The 17,138-nt window shown below is 37.9% G+C and overlaps 1 protein-coding gene across 8 annotated transcripts in view; it reads right to left on the minus strand.

The window, feature by feature from the left end:
- Window positions 1–17,138, minus strand: part of RALYL (RALY RNA binding protein like) — a 391,262-nt gene that overhangs the window by 130,461 nt on the left and 243,663 nt on the right. The gene's annotated exons all lie outside the window — the stretch shown is intronic.

Below are 17,138 nucleotides of genomic sequence, written 5' to 3' on the forward strand. Positions count from 1 at the left end.
GTGACAGGACAAGGGGTAACGGGTTAACACTTAAACAGGGGAAGTTTAGATTGGATATAAGGAGGAAATTCTTTCCTGTGAGAGTGGTGAGGCACTGGAATGGGTTGCCCAGGGAGGCTGTGAATGCTCCATCCCTGGCAGTGTTCAAAACCAGGTTGGACAATGGGTGATATGATTTAGCGTAAGGTATCCCTGCCCATGGCAGGGGGATTGGAACTTGATGATCTTAAGGTCCTTTCCAACCCTAATTATTCTATGATTCTATGATGTGTGTAGGAAACCTATTGAGTCTAATAATAATTGTAACTTTCTATGATAATCATGGGAAGAACAACTATACTGGTATCCCAGAGCACTCCCTGTTTAGGGGGACAAAAATGATTTGGGGATTTATAAGTTCAGTATTCTGGTGATGACAAGACGAATAGGCAGCTGAGTCATATTTTGAACTGAACTATGTTCACAGAGGGACTTAAACAAGACTGAGGTATCATAGCCACTACACTCATAAGTACACTTTCCTGGAATGTCTGCCAGGAAACAAATGAAAAGGCAAGGGCAGTTTGTGACAAGTGCAAGTCTTTTAAAGAGCGTTTTCCCTATAAAGTGAAATCCTTGTTGCCTCTAAAGAGCAATTCTGCATTTCAAGACAATAAGATATGTTCCTGATCTGCAGTTTCCTGGTTATGAGCAAAAAACACCCAAGGGATGTCTCTTCAATTGGGCATTCCAGGCATTTTCATGAAAGGGACTGTAGCTGAAGCGGGGAAAGTTCAAAAATGTTCACAAGCTGCAGCAGTGGGAAAGAGAGAGATCAGTACAGACGTTACCTCCTAAGGAGTCAGAAAAAGCCAGTCATGAGTCAGCTCTGAAGACAAGATTTTAGATTCCATCTTTAGAACATCTATCTCCACTCCCATGTTACACATTGATTTCAATGGAATCTGTAAATGACTGATTGAAATCAGAGCCCATTAGTCTGAATTCAACCAATCTTACTTACAGCAGGTGACCAGAAAAAAATACCCCATTTGAGCAAGATTCCCTTTTCAAGGATACAGGGTTACTAGCAAGAGGCAAATGCATTAATAAATTAAAAGCCAGGAAGAACATACTAAGCTGCAGGTGCATATCCCACTGAAATAAGTGAGAGTTTTTGAATAAGCTTCAATGATCTTTGCATTAAACTATTTAGCAGGGAGTTCAAGGTAAATATCTCCTGATGAGAGCTTGTTTACCAGAAGTTTGCTTTAAAATACTGAGGGAATCAGCACACATATCTTAATAAGCCGGGAAAGTTTAAATATTCTTTGGTTCAACTTTTACAAGTATTGTATCTGAACATTTGGCTTTTTTTTTTTTTTTGGTAGCATCAGTTCTAAAGCCAGTTTATAACTGTACATCTTCTAACTTACATTAGCCACAGAATGTAACAGACCCAAGACACAGCAGATACCTGGAACATGCTGCAACAGATGTTCATAAAAAAAGGAGGAAAGTTATTTTGCTGCTACAATTTATTTTTTTTTTTATCGTTTTCATATTTAAAATTGTTCTGGTATGCTCTCATCACCTCAGGATTTTTATTGCAGTGCCACAGACTTTGAGATTAATGTTCCTCCTACAGAATAGTACTGTGCATTGGAGTAGCTGAACTAAAATGGAATCTTCTCCATCTCTTTAAATGCATTAAATGAGACCAGTGTACATCTATATCAATGCAGTATTTAGAGCATGTAGTAGTGAGTGAGGCTCTGAATCTGTGAAGAAGGAGGCAGTGAACAGAACTGCCTGACCTCTGCTGGCAGCAAAACCATCTGCTCCCAGGATTAATTAGTGAACAGAATTTCAGTATAACTTCCTACGGCTGTGGATTTTTGAAAAAAAAAATAAAAATCGATGAGTAGCACAGACAACACATGAGAGAATACATTTTGAAATTGAAGCACTAAATTTGAATTAAGTGCAAAAGTCCCTGTAAATGTGACATAGCAAGAGAAAATTCAAGATAAACTCTTTAGTGAGTGCTTCCTACACAGAATTTGAGAAACATTGTGTCAATTGCTAATTAGATCAATAACCTTATAATAGAAAAATACATTTTGGAAATGATTCATATGTTTCTTAATGGTCTTATCATGAAAGGGGCTCAAAATCATTTAAAAAGTTGTTTAATAATTGCATTCTTCATGATTTTCTTTTGTAGAAAACATGCCAGATTCAAAAATTAGATACTTTGATAAAAAGTACGTTTAATAAAAAGTACCTAATAAAAAGTAAAAACCTTCATAAAAAATAGATATGTAACAGGAAAAATGGAATAAGAAATTGTCACTCCCCCCCCACACACATTCTAAGGTAAAAATAATTAGAAGAGAGTATTTCTGCAAAACTGCAGAGTAAAAAGCCTCCATCAACAGATTAGCTGTTTCTTTGCAAATCAAAGGAACTCTGGGTGTCGAAATATATTTTGGGCAGAACCTTACATACATGTAGCTCCCAGGAGTCAGTTGTTTTTGGCTTAGCATTTCTATTCTAAAAACTGATTGAATTTATATGAAAATTTAGCATTTATTAAGGGAAATAAACACGTAGTATTTTTTGTGTTGTTCATAAATTGCTGTCAATAAAGCAAATGTAATTGTATAATAAACACATCATATTTCTTTGCTTATTCATGAGACTGGAAATTCAGATGTAATAAGAGGAATCAGAGTCCTTATGTGCATTTTCCCCTTTGATCCTCTTTCCACTTTAATCATTTTCATTTTCCCTTTCCCTTTCCTTTTCATTTTTCTTCACGGAAAGGGAAAAAATCTTGCCATCTTGTGGTCAACGGTAGTTATTATACTATCAAAGAAAAACATGAAACAGGCTGCATGTACTATAATGGTCACCATGTGGAAAGCTGCAACTTCGGTGAATTTAAGGAAAGAACAGAACAGAACAAAATTTGTAATTATAAAGAAAATGTCATACACTTTTACCCGTGCTGTATAGATAACAAGTATAGAAATGTCTCAGAGTAAGAAAGAATGAAGTAAGGTGGACTGTACATTATTGGATTCAGCCTACACGCTGTTAATCACTGGAGATGCCAGGAATATTTTCTTTTGGCAAAAAGCTGACATTTATAATCAAATTCACATGTTTTCATAAAAAATTTAGACTTAGGTGAGCTGTGAAAAACTCTTAAGACTGTTACAGATCAGCAAAGTATCAGTTTTCATATTGCCCAAGACACCAAACGTGAAATATTTAGTAATTACAACTCTCACAATGAACACAGTAGATAAAGGCACCAAATTTTGTTGCCAGAAGCTTTTCACAAGATGTGGACAAGCGGTAGAGGCCACCTCCCTGCCTGAAGGAAGGTCCCCAAGGAGAGAAAATCTCCAGGTGGTATACACTTGACAAAGCAGCTCCTCTGTCGACCTTTTCACTTTACATGGTGGATAGATAAAAAGGTCATATCTATGCTCTGGCGATTTGTGGCTGCTAAAACAGTCAAATTTTTTTTCCTGATTTATGCAGGCAGCCAGCCTTATTCTCCCCTGACTGCCTGACCAGACCTCCCACAATACAAGAGACAGATTCAAATTCTTTTGGCTTATACAAAGTGACTGGTGCCATGTGAAGAAACAGTTGTTCTTTTCCTAAAAGGAGTTCAGGTTGTCTTCACTGCTATGATCTTGTAACTTTTCCCACAACCTTTGCAACTAATTCAGTGGGATTTTTTGCATACCACCCCATGAACCAGTTAATGTCACTGTTCTGATAAGGAAGAAAAACTCTCCAAAAAAACAAAGCCATTCTTTTTTGTGCACTTCAAATGACAAGGTCTCATGTAAGCCCCCGATGCTTTACTGGTAGTGATATGTGCTTGAGAATTTTTGGAAATTAAAAGGCTCTTAACAATCCAGAGAGGGTACTTGAAAATTAAACTCACCTAGGACTTTTCTCTTGCACCAAAGGCTAACTATCACAGAATAGTTCATGTCCATATAATGAAATACTTTTGTTCCAAGACAAGGTGACTGCATCCAGAATATCTATTAAAATGGTCCTTGGCATAAGCTAATTCCCAAACCATGCCTTGGTATTGCCAGGTAAGTGATAGTTAGCTCAAGTCAAAATTATCCCAAGAACTGTTTTAACAATTTATATTCTAGATAGTTGATGTCCTGACCCTGGGAACATTCTCTGGTTCAGTTTAATGACTATTAGGTGTACTCAGATATTTCCACCTCCAGATTGTGGCAGTGGATTTGGCTGTGAATCCTGAAAGTAAAAACTGAGTTACAAATGATCTTGTTATTTGAAAAGAGGTTTGTCCTGGGTTCATCAGTAGCAGTCATTTTTCTCCTTCTTGGTAGCTGGTGCAGTGCAGTGTTTTGACTTTTGGCTTGGGAACAGAGCTGATAACAAGGATGTTTTGGTTTGGCCAAGGACTTTGTGAGCCTCATGCTCTGCTAGGGAGGAGGGGAAGCCGGGAGGAAGCAGAGACAGGACACCTGACCCAAACTGACCAAAGAGGTATTCCATACCACAGCACGTCATGTCCAGGATGTAACTGGGAGTTAGCCGGAAGGGCTGGGAGACTGCAGGGTTGGAGGAGGTATAGGTCGGTGCTTGGTCGGGCTTGGGGGGCGAGTTATCGGTCAGCTGGTGCTGAGGTGTTGTATTCTCTTCCCTTGTTATTTCCTTTATCATTATTATCATTGGTGTTAGCAGTAGTGATCTGTGTTATACCTTAGTTACTAAACTGTTCTTATCTCAACCCGTGGGAGTTGCATTCTTTTGGATTCTCCTCTCCATCCCTCTGGGAGTAGGGAGAGGGAAAGAAGGGGGGGGAGTGAGTGAACGAATTGCCTGACTGGGTTTAAACCACGACAAGGTTATTATACTCATTAATTATAATTAAGCTCCTATCTCCAAACAATATTGTTTCACCTTATTCTCTCTGTTACTTACTTGAAGAAGAGAAAAAAGGCTAAGGGAATTCTATTGAATGACGAAAAGAAACTCATATATGGTATGGCTTAAATGGTGCTGGAAAAGTGGGTTACTTTCCTACTATTGCCATAATATCTATCAGTTCAACATGGCTTGGCAGTGTGCACTTTGCAGCTCAGAAAGCCTATGATATCCTGGGCTGCATAAGAAAAAGCATAACCAGCTTCTTGACCAGGTCAAGGGAGGTGATTCTTCCACTCTACTCTGCTCTTGTGGACCCCACCTGAAATACTATGTTCAGCTCTGGGGCCCCCAGCATAAGAAGGGTGTGGACTTGATGGAGTGAGTCCAGAGTAGGGCCACAAAGATGAGGGCTGGAGCACCCCTCCTGCAAAGACAGGCTGAGAGAATTGGGCTTGTTCAGCCTGGAGAAGAGAAGGCTCCAGGAAAACCTTACAGCAGGCTTCCAGTACCTAAAAGGGGCCTACAGGAAAGACGGAGAGGGACTTTTTGACAAGGGAAGGTAGTGATAGAACAAGGGGCAATAGCTTTAAACTGAAAAAGGGTAGATTTAGATTAGATATTAGGAAGAACTTCCTTATTCTGAGGGTGGTGGGGCACTGGAACAGGTTGCCCAGAGAAGCTGTGGCTTCCCCATCCCTGGCAGTGTTCAAGGCCATGCTGGATGGGGCTTTGAGCAGCCTGGTCCAGTGGAAGGTGTTCCTGCCTATAACAAGGGGTTGTAAATGGATGATCTTTAAAGTCCCTTCCAACCCAAAGCACTCTATGATCCAATGATAGCACTCCAGCTAAAATTAGGACATGATATCCTGCAGATGGTATGCTGAATTTCCATTCTGCTCAGGTGAATTAGAAAAAAATTAAAAGTGCATATTTGTTCATAGAGAACTTCTACATTGTTAAAAAAACAAAAGACACACTACCAATAAAATGTTCAAATACTTTTCAATGAAAAGAAGATCCATTCTACACTACCCGGATGCAATGATACATAGGGCAAGACAACAGATGGAAATTTGAAATTTCTATTAAGAGAACAGTATTGAAACTGAAGTAGGGGCAATTTATTTGCAAAGGCAACAGTCGTTAAAATGAAGCAAGTCCCATGTAAGGATGATACAGGTTATTTTTGATTTGAAGATTTAATTTAATGTTTATCCTAGCATTTAGCTTCTTTGCATGAATATTAAGAATTAGGTAGTCTGAACCTAGGCAACAATATCTGGGCCTCAAAACCTTTTCCAGCTGCTATCCCACTGGTGATATATCTGAAGAATTTATTTAAAAACTGTGAATATTCATTCTAAAAAAAAAATAAAATAAATGAAGATACTAACAAACATGCCAAGAAATACAAACAGAAGTATACTTGTTTGTGACTCATTTTTAACCATTGTTGACTGCATATAAAAACCAGCCCAAAAGGTACAGGCAGTCTCTACCAGCAATGTCCCTGTGATCTTGGCTACAAACAATTTAATTATGGAAAGTATTTAACAAGCAGATGGCAGGATCTGCCTGGAGCAGAGGTGGATAGACGGAGCAGAAAACAACAGGGTATGACTCTAATCCAGTAGTATGGATCCAAAATCTCAGTTCAAGGCATGTGTTGTAAGAAGATTCTAACTCTAACCTTAGGCAAGCTTAGGTTCTCAATTTTTCATCTGGAAAAAAAATAAAAAATCTAATTGTATAACAGAAATGAGCCTTGGCACATTCCCTCAACTTTGTTTTGGATGATTAGGATCACCATGGATTTCCAAGCAAGCCACTGATCTTGTCTAGACTATGGTCCAAATACAGACTCACAGCCTGGCTTGAGGGTGCCTGTTGATTACATACCTGCGCAAAATTACTCTTGTCAAGAAGTTAAGTGAAACTTTATTTCCTGTAGTCACAACAGATTTTAAGAAAATTTTGTTCAGAGACCAGTTTCAGTAACAAAATCTATGCTACCACATGAATAACTTACAGTTCTTTAAACAGAATCATTATGTCTGTCTTTAAGGCTAGGAAGAGTTTTGTTTGTTGCAAAAAGAGTCTCCACTGTATTAAAGGTAGAGAAAGTTCTTCTGAGTATTATATAGTTGCTTGAGCATAGGGAAAATAAAGCTGAATTCAGAATGATTAGAAATTACCATTTGCATTGATTAATACTAAACATATGTAGCAAAATTATTTACCATTTGTTATATAGTATATACTGCAGAATGCTAGCAGAATTTTGAAGTCTTTGCAGCCCACTACCGTGCAGTAGCATATGAAATTTGAGCAAACAAGACTAATAACTTGGTTTGATGAAGCATATGTATGCTCTTGCTATGAAGTAAACATATAACGCAGTTAAGATATTTGATCTGCAAGAACTCAATTGGGCAATATACCATTTAAGAATGAATAATTTATTCCTCATTCACCTGTTTCTTCATAGCAGCCTTAACTATTTTGCTTTTGTACATGTCTATGTACACCTCAGGATTCTTCTGTACCCAGATCTCTAAAATGCATTCAAGTCCCTTGCTGCAATGCAGCAGGGTAAATGTCTTCTATAGCTATCAGAATTTTGCATGGTATTGCACACTGGTAGACCAAACACACAGAACTGCAGGCTTCTGTACAAAATAATCATGTCTGTGGCTGTCAGGAGAGTAAAACTGCGTAACTGAAAGAGATTCAGCTGTCAGACAGTCAAGAAGTAGGACTGTTTAAATGCTTTTGAGATGCTCATGTTTTCATCCATTCAATTTTCTGTAAACCAATAGCTTTGCCTCAGCAAGAGTAACCACATAACCAACACAAAAAGCTGAAAGATTTCCATTCTAAGGCACCATGATGGAAGTACTTTTTCTTGATGTTTATGGCAGTTGAACTATGATGCTTCCTAATGATATTTCCTTTACTGCAAAGCCTCTGAAAGAGGTAAAAATTCAGAAAAAAAGGGAAAGGTCTGCTTGTTTTATCATGTTTTGAAGGATGGAGCAGGTGCATTACATGTGGGCAGACAGTGTCAGAGTTGTAAATTCTACTGAGCTGATGGAAATTAAGTAATCTGTTTTGACTTGCAGGAGATATCCTACATGTTTTACATATCAAGAATCATAGAATCAGCTAGGTTGGAAAAGACCTTTACGATCACAAAGTCCAACTGTTACCCCAGGACTGTCATGTCACTAAGGGCCTCATCTGCATGAACACTTTCAGGGATGGTGATTCCACCACTGCCTTGGGATATTTTCCTAATATCCAGTCTAAACCTCCCCTGGCACAGCTTGAGGCCAGTACCTCTTGTCCTATCATTTGTTACTTGGCAGAAGTAACCAGCCTCTCTCTACCCTTCTTTCAGGAACTTGTAGATAGCGATAAGGTCTCCCCTGAGCTTTCTGTTTTCCAGGCTAAACAACTGCAGTTCCCTCAGCTGTTCCTCATCAGGCTCGTGCTCCAGACCCTTCACCTTCATTTTTCTAATTGCCTTTCTCTGGACCCACTCCAGAAACTCAGTATCTCTCTTGTAGTGAGGGGCCCAGAACTGAACTCAGTATTCGAGGTGCAGCCTCACCAGTGCCAAGTACAGGGGTATGATCTTTGCCCTAGTCTTTCTGGTCATGCTATTTCTGATACAGGCCACTGGCCTTCTTGGCTACCTAGGCACACTGCTGGCTCATGTTCAGCCAGTATTCATTGCTAAAGAGCCTGAGAAAAGAATGCAAAGGAGCCCTAGTATAGCTATGGGGTGTCTATGTGCCTCAGCAACCCTGTCACACTAGGAGCAATGTGAAAAAAGTTGGCAAAAAAAGAGGATCCCAAATAACTGATGACTGGAGAAGAGTGTCAGCAGTGCATAGAAGGACTCCAATCAGGAAAAAAAAACAATAAACCTCTCCAAAAAGAAAAAGTACATTTTCTCTTCTTCTGCCTTTGCAAATATAACAATTAAGACTGCACACATACCATGTCTGGAGTTTGCTACTGAGTTCACCCTGCCACAGAAAAGTGCTCCAGGTAGTCAACTCTATTTTTGAAAAGAAGTTGTCTGGCTCATCTAACAGCAAAGGGTAACTAATAATACTCGGTTGACTTTTCAGAGAGCTTGAAACAATGGCTGTGATAGGGGCTAATTGCCTCAATCACCAAGCTCAGGGCTTTCTGGACCTGCTGCTCTACAAGTTAATTATTTTTCAGTGTAAGAAAAATACAGAATTTAGTGTGAAGAGAGTTCACCCCATCTTGGCCAGATGCCAAACATCTTTTTCAGTGCTCTGCCTCACCCTGTCACTTTCTCAGTTCCTCTTTTTTTTTCTTCACAGAGTCTACTGCTTGAGTTTTATTTCCTCTTTTACTTTTCACTATTATAACAAAAAAACAAGGTTGAAAGAAGAGCAGGGACAAATACCATTTTGTAAGCAAACGCAAGCAGAACCAGAAGTTCAAATTTGGCTGCTACACAGTTAAGGGTTAGAGAAGCTGCTATAATGCAGCTGGCTGAGATGCTGAGTCAGTGAAGATCAATATAAACTTTCTGCTTCCATGTCACATACAGTGTAAGGAAAGGACACATAAGGGTAAAGTAGTCTGGCCTATAACAGCAAGACTAAGTTCATATTTTAAAGTTACAAAGAAAATTATTTGCATTTGGAACTTAAAAAGAAAACTGTTGTGGAATTCATGACCATTGGGTGATATGCCTGATTGCTGCAGACTTAACTCAGAGGATAGCTGTTTCTTACCACGGAAAATCTTAGGTGTCCAATATATCTGAAAAACAGATCAATTCTTTGCAGAACTAGACAATAATTCAAGATCTTACTTTTAACCCTGACTTTTAAAGATCACAGATTATATTAAAGATTAAAGTGACTTGTCAGGGTGATGGAGTACCTGAAGCTTGTCCCTAAAGCATTAACACAAATTAAGTAAATAGTCTCAGCCAGTGCACTAAAGTGCCTGGTGCAATTTGGCCCATGAATGCCTCATTCTTTCCAGACAGCTCCAGTGAGAGAAGTATCTGCAGGTTGTCTCAGGCATTTGAAAGGAGAAGGCATAGTTTTTGAATCTGCTCAGAGAGGAGGGAACTGATCCCACATATCCCACCTTCTGGGAAATCTCTAACTTCCTCCAACTATTTCAGAGAAAACATGAGGCAGTCACTTCCTCACAGACTCATCTCAATCCAGAATATGTTGCAGGGTCTGAAGCCTAAGCTTTGAGTGGCTTCTAAGATGGAAATTGGAATCCTTCATCCAGTGTTTTTTCTTGGCTAGTCTCCATACTCCATTTGGCTACTGGGGGTGTTTGACTCCTTTTCCAAAAAACTGGACTATTCATTGGGAAGGGATTGAACTTGGGAATTATGTTATCAAGAATTTAAATTTGAAACTTACTTCCAGATACATATGTAATAAGAGATCATCTGCAGATTCCTTCTTAGATCTGGGCTTAGCCCCTGAAGCTCTCAGTATGATCAAATGTAATAGAAGATTATGTCAGATGGTGGCAGCAAAGGACTTCCAATGTTGGAATTTAGTGGTGTGCATCTAGCATACTTCCGGCTTATCCTTTGTTTTGTTTTCAAGTACCACCTATGATTAAGAGTAAACATTACACTGCATTTGTTTCAGCAAGAGGAAAAATAGCAAGCACATGGTTTATTGCTTGTTTCTCAGAAACTGTTGAAATTGGATGTACCGCTCATAGCACAGTCAAATAGAAGAAAAAAACAAATGGGTAAATTAAAGCAAACAAAACACACAAGTAAATAAAAAAAAATAATAATATGTAACTCTGTAATCCTCCAGAGAGCAAGATATTCCTTGGATGTTTTTGCCGAGATGTTAGAAGAAATTCTAACATAAACTGACATAATAAGTATTTTTTTCTTAACATTGTTCTCAGTCTTTCTGACATAAGAATAATTACACTGACAAAACAGGCAGGTGTTTTTTTCTTCACCTGCTAGGGCTCAGCTGCAAGTAAAGAATCAAATCTGAATCTAGAACCTGTAGGACATAGAAGATTTTCATTATGTGTAGATGAGATTTCATCATTTAAGAGGCTTAAGATGGATGGCCCTGTTTGGTATTATTGCTCTGCATTATGGTTCCGCTCCACAACCGAGGGCAAATAATTAACAGCAATGTCAGATATTGCCTAGAAGAGACTTTAAATCAGATGCAGGAGAAGAGAAAAGCAAAAACAAACCCAAGACTATTAAATTAGTGTTGAAAAATTAAAAACAACAAAAAAAAAAAAAAATCAAGCCAGCACCAAAACCTGCTAGCTAGCCTAAAACTGAATATCATACTACACTAACTCGCACCAAACTAGTTTTGAGTGTTCCTTCCTGTGAATGTTGCTATCTAGATCACTGGTTTACTATTAGCTGAATTTAGATGAATTCCTATTGGGTGAGAGAGTGAAGTTTAGATTTAAATTTCAGAAAAAAACCCTCTGATTCTGCAAAGGACTTTCTTGTGGCTGAACACATGGGCTGGCACAGGGGATTAAGGTCTTCAGGGGGAGCATGTGAGATCCCCATGGGTCTTACAGAAGAAGCTGGATGACTGAGACAGTATATCCTAATAAATCTAGAAGTTGTGTATATCTCTTCCCAATTACATCATGTTTACCTTCACTTCATAGTTCATGCCATGAAGAAGACAAGATAATAAAAAAATATAAAGGAGCTAAGACAAAATAAAATGGCACTAAAAATAAAATATGCATGTATTTTTAAATATTGTAGACAGAAAATAATACTAAATTACAATAAGCAGAAACCAGAAATCGAAGTTAGTAGCCCATTCAGTCAGTACCTGGAACAGCTCAGAAAAGGATCAAAGTGCTTCAGATAGCTACAGTTAAATCACATCAGAAACCCTGAGAAATCCCAGGACACAGCCACAAGTGATGTGATTTTATGTGGTTTAGGAAAATGTAGCACTTGGGGAATTCTGAATGATGATGATGCAGTGTAACCCATTACTGTATTGGCTGGGAAGCCAAGACAGGAGGAAACAGAAAGCTTAAAGTCTGATAAGTACCTAAAACCAGAACCAATCTAGAGTCCCTAAATTAGACCATATGGCTTTAGAAAAAATTAGGTTAAATAGTGTCGTAAACCACCATATACAAGTCTGCATGCCACTAGGAATTATCAACAGAAATTGGCAAAGATTTGCAAGGTAGTAATTAAATTCCAAGCTGAGAATGACCTGAGAGTCATTAAACACTCTACAGCAATAACAGCTGCTGAGAACCTTTGCAGATAGTGACTAATAGGGATAAAAAAATCTTTTCAAGAATGTAGGATGATTTCAAGCTGCCCTCAACAGGAAAGAGAGTCAGCAAGGAAGAGAACAGGATCCTTTTTTCCTTTTTGAAAGCTGCTGTGCTCTAAGCAAACATGGCTTTTTCTTTTTTTTTTCCCTTGGTGCTGTATGTTCCATCTTCTCAATCTTAGCATCATTGCAGAGACAATGCAGGAATGGAAAGCTTTTTCTACACAGGAAAGTAAAGATTCGTTTTCTGTGGGCAAAGGCAGACAACTCAGTGAAGTGGTATAATTATAAGCATTCTATTTTTGAAGATATGAAGGAAATTTCAGATTTTTCTTATTCAAGAAGAAGAGGAGGCAATAGAACTGTGGCAAATTTCTCACAGCTGCAATGAGAAAAATGTGCATAGCTCTGAAGTATTACAGACCAAATCTTGTGCACAATTTCAAGGTCATATGTTCTGAGTGATACTTCCTTTCTCTTTGACACAGTGTATATATAGATGTACAAAGTAAGGGAATCCTGAATTGTATTACCTCAGTGACAAACGTATATTAAATATATTTGATCAGTAAACTGAAACTGTTAAAGGAGAGAGTATTGAAATTGTTAAAGCAATGAGAAATTTCCATGCTGCTTCCTGCTAAGACATTGAAATGCTCACTACTTCTTTCAACCTTCGGCATTAGCTCTTATCAGAAAAAAAAAAAATCACCTCAAAGCCTCCTTATTTTATTAACAAAATCTTAACATTGGTATCTTGAAGTTCCAATGGCAAGATTATTTATCTATTTGATTACCTAATTTTTTAAACCTCAGCTTCAGAAGTCCTGTAGCTATAGCCAAGGTAAACTTAAAAAGATACTAAGAAGGTTTGGCAATGGAAATCCTAAAGACACTAAAACTTGAGTTGTGAAGAAACAAAATACAACTCTGTTGTTTTCAAATCAAAGTGGTAACTTATGATTCACAGAGCTGTATTAATGATATTCTTTCCTCTGAGACTGGAGGGATTTTGGTTTCTCTGCCTACTCCCTGAAAGACTACCAAGTACTGACTTGTCAACCATAAGTGGGACATTCATGAGGCACTGTTGTCAGTGAAGCATTATTGTCAGGATGATTGTAAGTAACACTGCAACTTATAGCAGTCTTCCATGCTTTACATAAAGTCATTTTCTGCCATCTACAAGATACACAGTTAAGTTTGTTATACTTCTATACATCTCTAAAGGTTTCTGCAGAGAAATGATTTTTCATGACTTTAAATTAAATCAAGTTTGGTTCTGCACAGGGAAATAATAAAACCTCTCTGTCCTTTTCAGAATAGCAAATAGTCCAGGGTGGCACAGAAAATGAGTCTCCCCTGTACAGCATGGATGCTGCAACTTTGATCTTGTATGTAAAGTGGGAAGAAAGGGCATTCCTTGCTCTGGAAATGCTTTAAGAAAGTCATTGACCTTTACTTGGTTCAGACAGAAACAGCCAAGGTGCAGAAAGACAGGGTTATTGCTGGAGGAAATGCCTTTGGTAACTGAGTGAAGTACCAAATCTCCTGGGAAGGGCAAATTTAAAATCTGTGCCTCTTCTTGTTATTAACAGTGGGTGAACTTAGACATTCTCCAGAACAGGATGCCAGCTGCTATAAATGTCTTCACTGTGCACTTATTTTTATCTGTAAATTGTAGAGGAATGTTAGGCGCCCAAGCCAGTACTTCAGAGTTCCCATGAGAGTCAGCTGAAATGCAGGTATTACAAACTTTCCTTGTTGTCCCCACTCTCTGTGAATCTGGTTCCTATGCTCTTTGTGTCATCCAGTTTTGAAGGTAGCTGAATTCCCATTTTCCCAAATAAGAAATTAAATGCACTAAAGATTGCTGAATATTACAGTGCCAGTGTAATACAGGGTCATGCAAATATTTTGGCTAGAAAGCAAGAAAAGGCAGGGAAAAGCAACCAGTTCTGTCTGCAAACAGTACCTGTCAAATGTACTTTAAGATATGCAGTGCTTTACGCTAAACAATTCAGCAGGAGAAAGTGTGGGGCAAGAAACCAAGGGGATAGTCTAATTAGTGTGTAATTAATTCAGAGTGTAATTTCCTCCCACTGAGAACAATGTACTTGTCTCAGTAGGACTTTTAGAAAAATAGGAAATAAGAGACTCTCATAACTGCAATAGGTAGGTATCCACCTCGGTGCTCAAACGCTTAATTACTTTTCTGCTTTCCTGGTATTAAATTTATACCTAGGCAGCTCAAAAAAGTCCTACAGTCTGAAACCATCACAATAACTGTCAGTACTCAATAGACAGTTCTGAAGCAGGGTCTCTGCACAACTTGGTCTGCTTTGCCTCATGAAAGGGGCCATCCCTTGAGCCAAAATTTCATTTTTAATGGGAACAGAACATCTTGGAAAGGTTCCTGTCATTGAGAAGGAGAAAGAGTATCCAGCAGCGACCCTAATAGATTTCTATTTCAAGTACAGAAATCTCTTGGGTTTAGTAATAGCAAAGTATGGCAGTATTTTTATAAACTACCAGCTCTCCAAGCATGGTACCATGCTTAACCATTTAGATTTCCTAAAAAGGTGAGATAAGAAAGAGGGGATCACATGGAACACAAATTAGCTACAATACTTGCTGCTGTACTGGAAGGTGCTTTAGCAGTACAGTGAATGAGCAACCCGGTCTGGTGGAAGGTGTCCCTGCCTATGGCAGGGGTTTGAAAAAAGATGATCTTTCAGGTCCCTTCCAACCCAAACCATTCTATGATCCTATGATTCTGTGATGTGCTGCTAAATATAAGTGCTAAAATTGAAACATTTGCAGTGAGCCCAAACTTTAAAGAGACAGGTACTGATGATTTAGTTGTTATTGATTTCAGCTGGAATTATTGGACTAACCATCTACTAGAAAAGGCTGACTTTTGTGAAGCAGGAAAGAATAGATCCTCATTTTAGAAAAAAATTACCTTTTCTATTAAGAACTACAACCTCATACCTAAATCAATGATGAAATAATTACATACTTGGTACACTGAAATGTACAAGAACTTCGGGAAAAATATAATGAAAGGTTTTCTTTCACATACTTGTTAACACAGCCTCATCATTTGGATGTTATTGCCCTGAGCACGCAAGAACTGAATTTTCCTGGTTTTGACCCTGAAAAGAAAACGCAATGGTCTTGTTATTACCGTACTCTTCAACTCATTGTGGAGTTATAAGTGAACATTTTTTTAATTACTTTGTTCTTCACAAGCAGGTTGGTTTTTTTTTTCCTCTGAGATAGAGTTTTTTCAAACACAGGGAGACTGATAACATTTTCACCATCTCTCTTACAGCTATGTATGTTAACATGCATACAGAACCACATAGCATAAAGATTATTGCCCAGCCTTCCAGCATTGTCATCTACTTGTAAACACCAGGATTAATAAAAAAGTGTGCCTGTCACATTCCAAAGACATTTCATCCTATTTGGAAAGCTAGTTTTAATGATCTACTTCTGCATGACTGAAGTACATTGGTTACAGTCTGTAGTTTTGGGTCTGGACTCAAATAGACTGGAAACTTGCATAAAAAGCGTTATAGGAGCAACAAATAAAGCCAGAAGGATAATTCTTTAGTGTGACCTGGAAGCCATATTGGTACCACATTCCCTTGATTAAATTGATATCTCTGACAGGCCAGGAGATGTGTGGTTTTGGTCACACTGTTTTTATTGTCTTCACTTTCAAACTCTATTCCGTTTTGCCGATTGATTTCTGCTGCTAAGGTACATTGCCATGTGACAAATAGGCATAAAAAATAGATCTTGAAGGCAGTAGGTAATTCAATAACAAATAAAAATTACTGCTCTGAAAAGCCAAGACTTCATATACAGATTAAGTTTAATGCAAAGCTTCAGCAGTTTGGCTATGGTATGACTAAAATGTCTATCAATCTGTTTACTGCATACAAATACATATGCATATTATGTAAGCCCATATTTGTGAAGTACATAATAGAGGACTACATGATTTATTTGTTTTGGATAACCTTGGATAGATGTATACTGAAGGTAGTATAATTGCAAATTTAAAGACTGAATAAGAAAAATAAAGGTTAGCAAAGATTGCACATTTTTTCTTAATGATAATGCTAAGAGTTTTAAGCATTCATTACATTGTAATATTACATTTCTATAGCTGAGCTCTTTATTATTCTTGAAAAAGAAAAAAAAATCTGTTTTATAACCAACAATTGTTAGCCAGCCATGGTCAAACTATTGATATTAAATGGTTCCCTGCCTATTTTTAATTTTTTCTCTATTTTTTTCCTTTTGAACAAAACTGATTTTGAGATGTACTGACTAATTCAACAGAGAGCATTACAGGCTTAAACAGCATACACATTTTGTGCAAACAATATTAAAAAGTAACAACCATTTTTAAATTACAAGGCTTCAGTTCTTATTCAAAATTCTCAGCTCTTGATTACATTGAAATTCTAACTGTCCAGATGTGTCTTCATTTACAGATTCACATTTCATGCAGAGAAGCACTTCTGCATATGCTTGGAGAAACATGTCCCCTGAAAGGGTCCCTTGCTACGCTGGGTGGTGGCACCTATTAATCTTTTTTGTAAACTAAACAAACTCTTGTTCAGAAACTTTTTGTGTAACTGTGTAAATGAAAAGATTAAGTACTGAAAGTCAGTGTAGTGTAAGTGGTGACTTGGATTACTCCTGGATAAAAATCTTCATACTGAAGCTTCTGTTTGAATTGAGAGTAACAGATTTCCGAAAGGAAACCTTTGGCAACGTATGTTGTTTCTGGCTGTTTCTTTTAAATTTCAGTTTAAGTTTCATACTCTTCCCAGGACAAGTCACATGGGAAAGCCTATGCAGATG

The sequence above is a fragment of the Pezoporus flaviventris genome, unplaced genomic scaffold, assembly GCF_033815535.1.
Source record: "Pezoporus flaviventris isolate CSIRO_AGI_PZ_B2104156 unplaced genomic scaffold, CSIRO_AGI_Pfla_v1 ptg000007l, whole genome shotgun sequence".
In the NCBI taxonomy this organism is placed as follows: domain Eukaryota; kingdom Metazoa; phylum Chordata; class Aves; order Psittaciformes; family Psittacidae; genus Pezoporus; species Pezoporus flaviventris.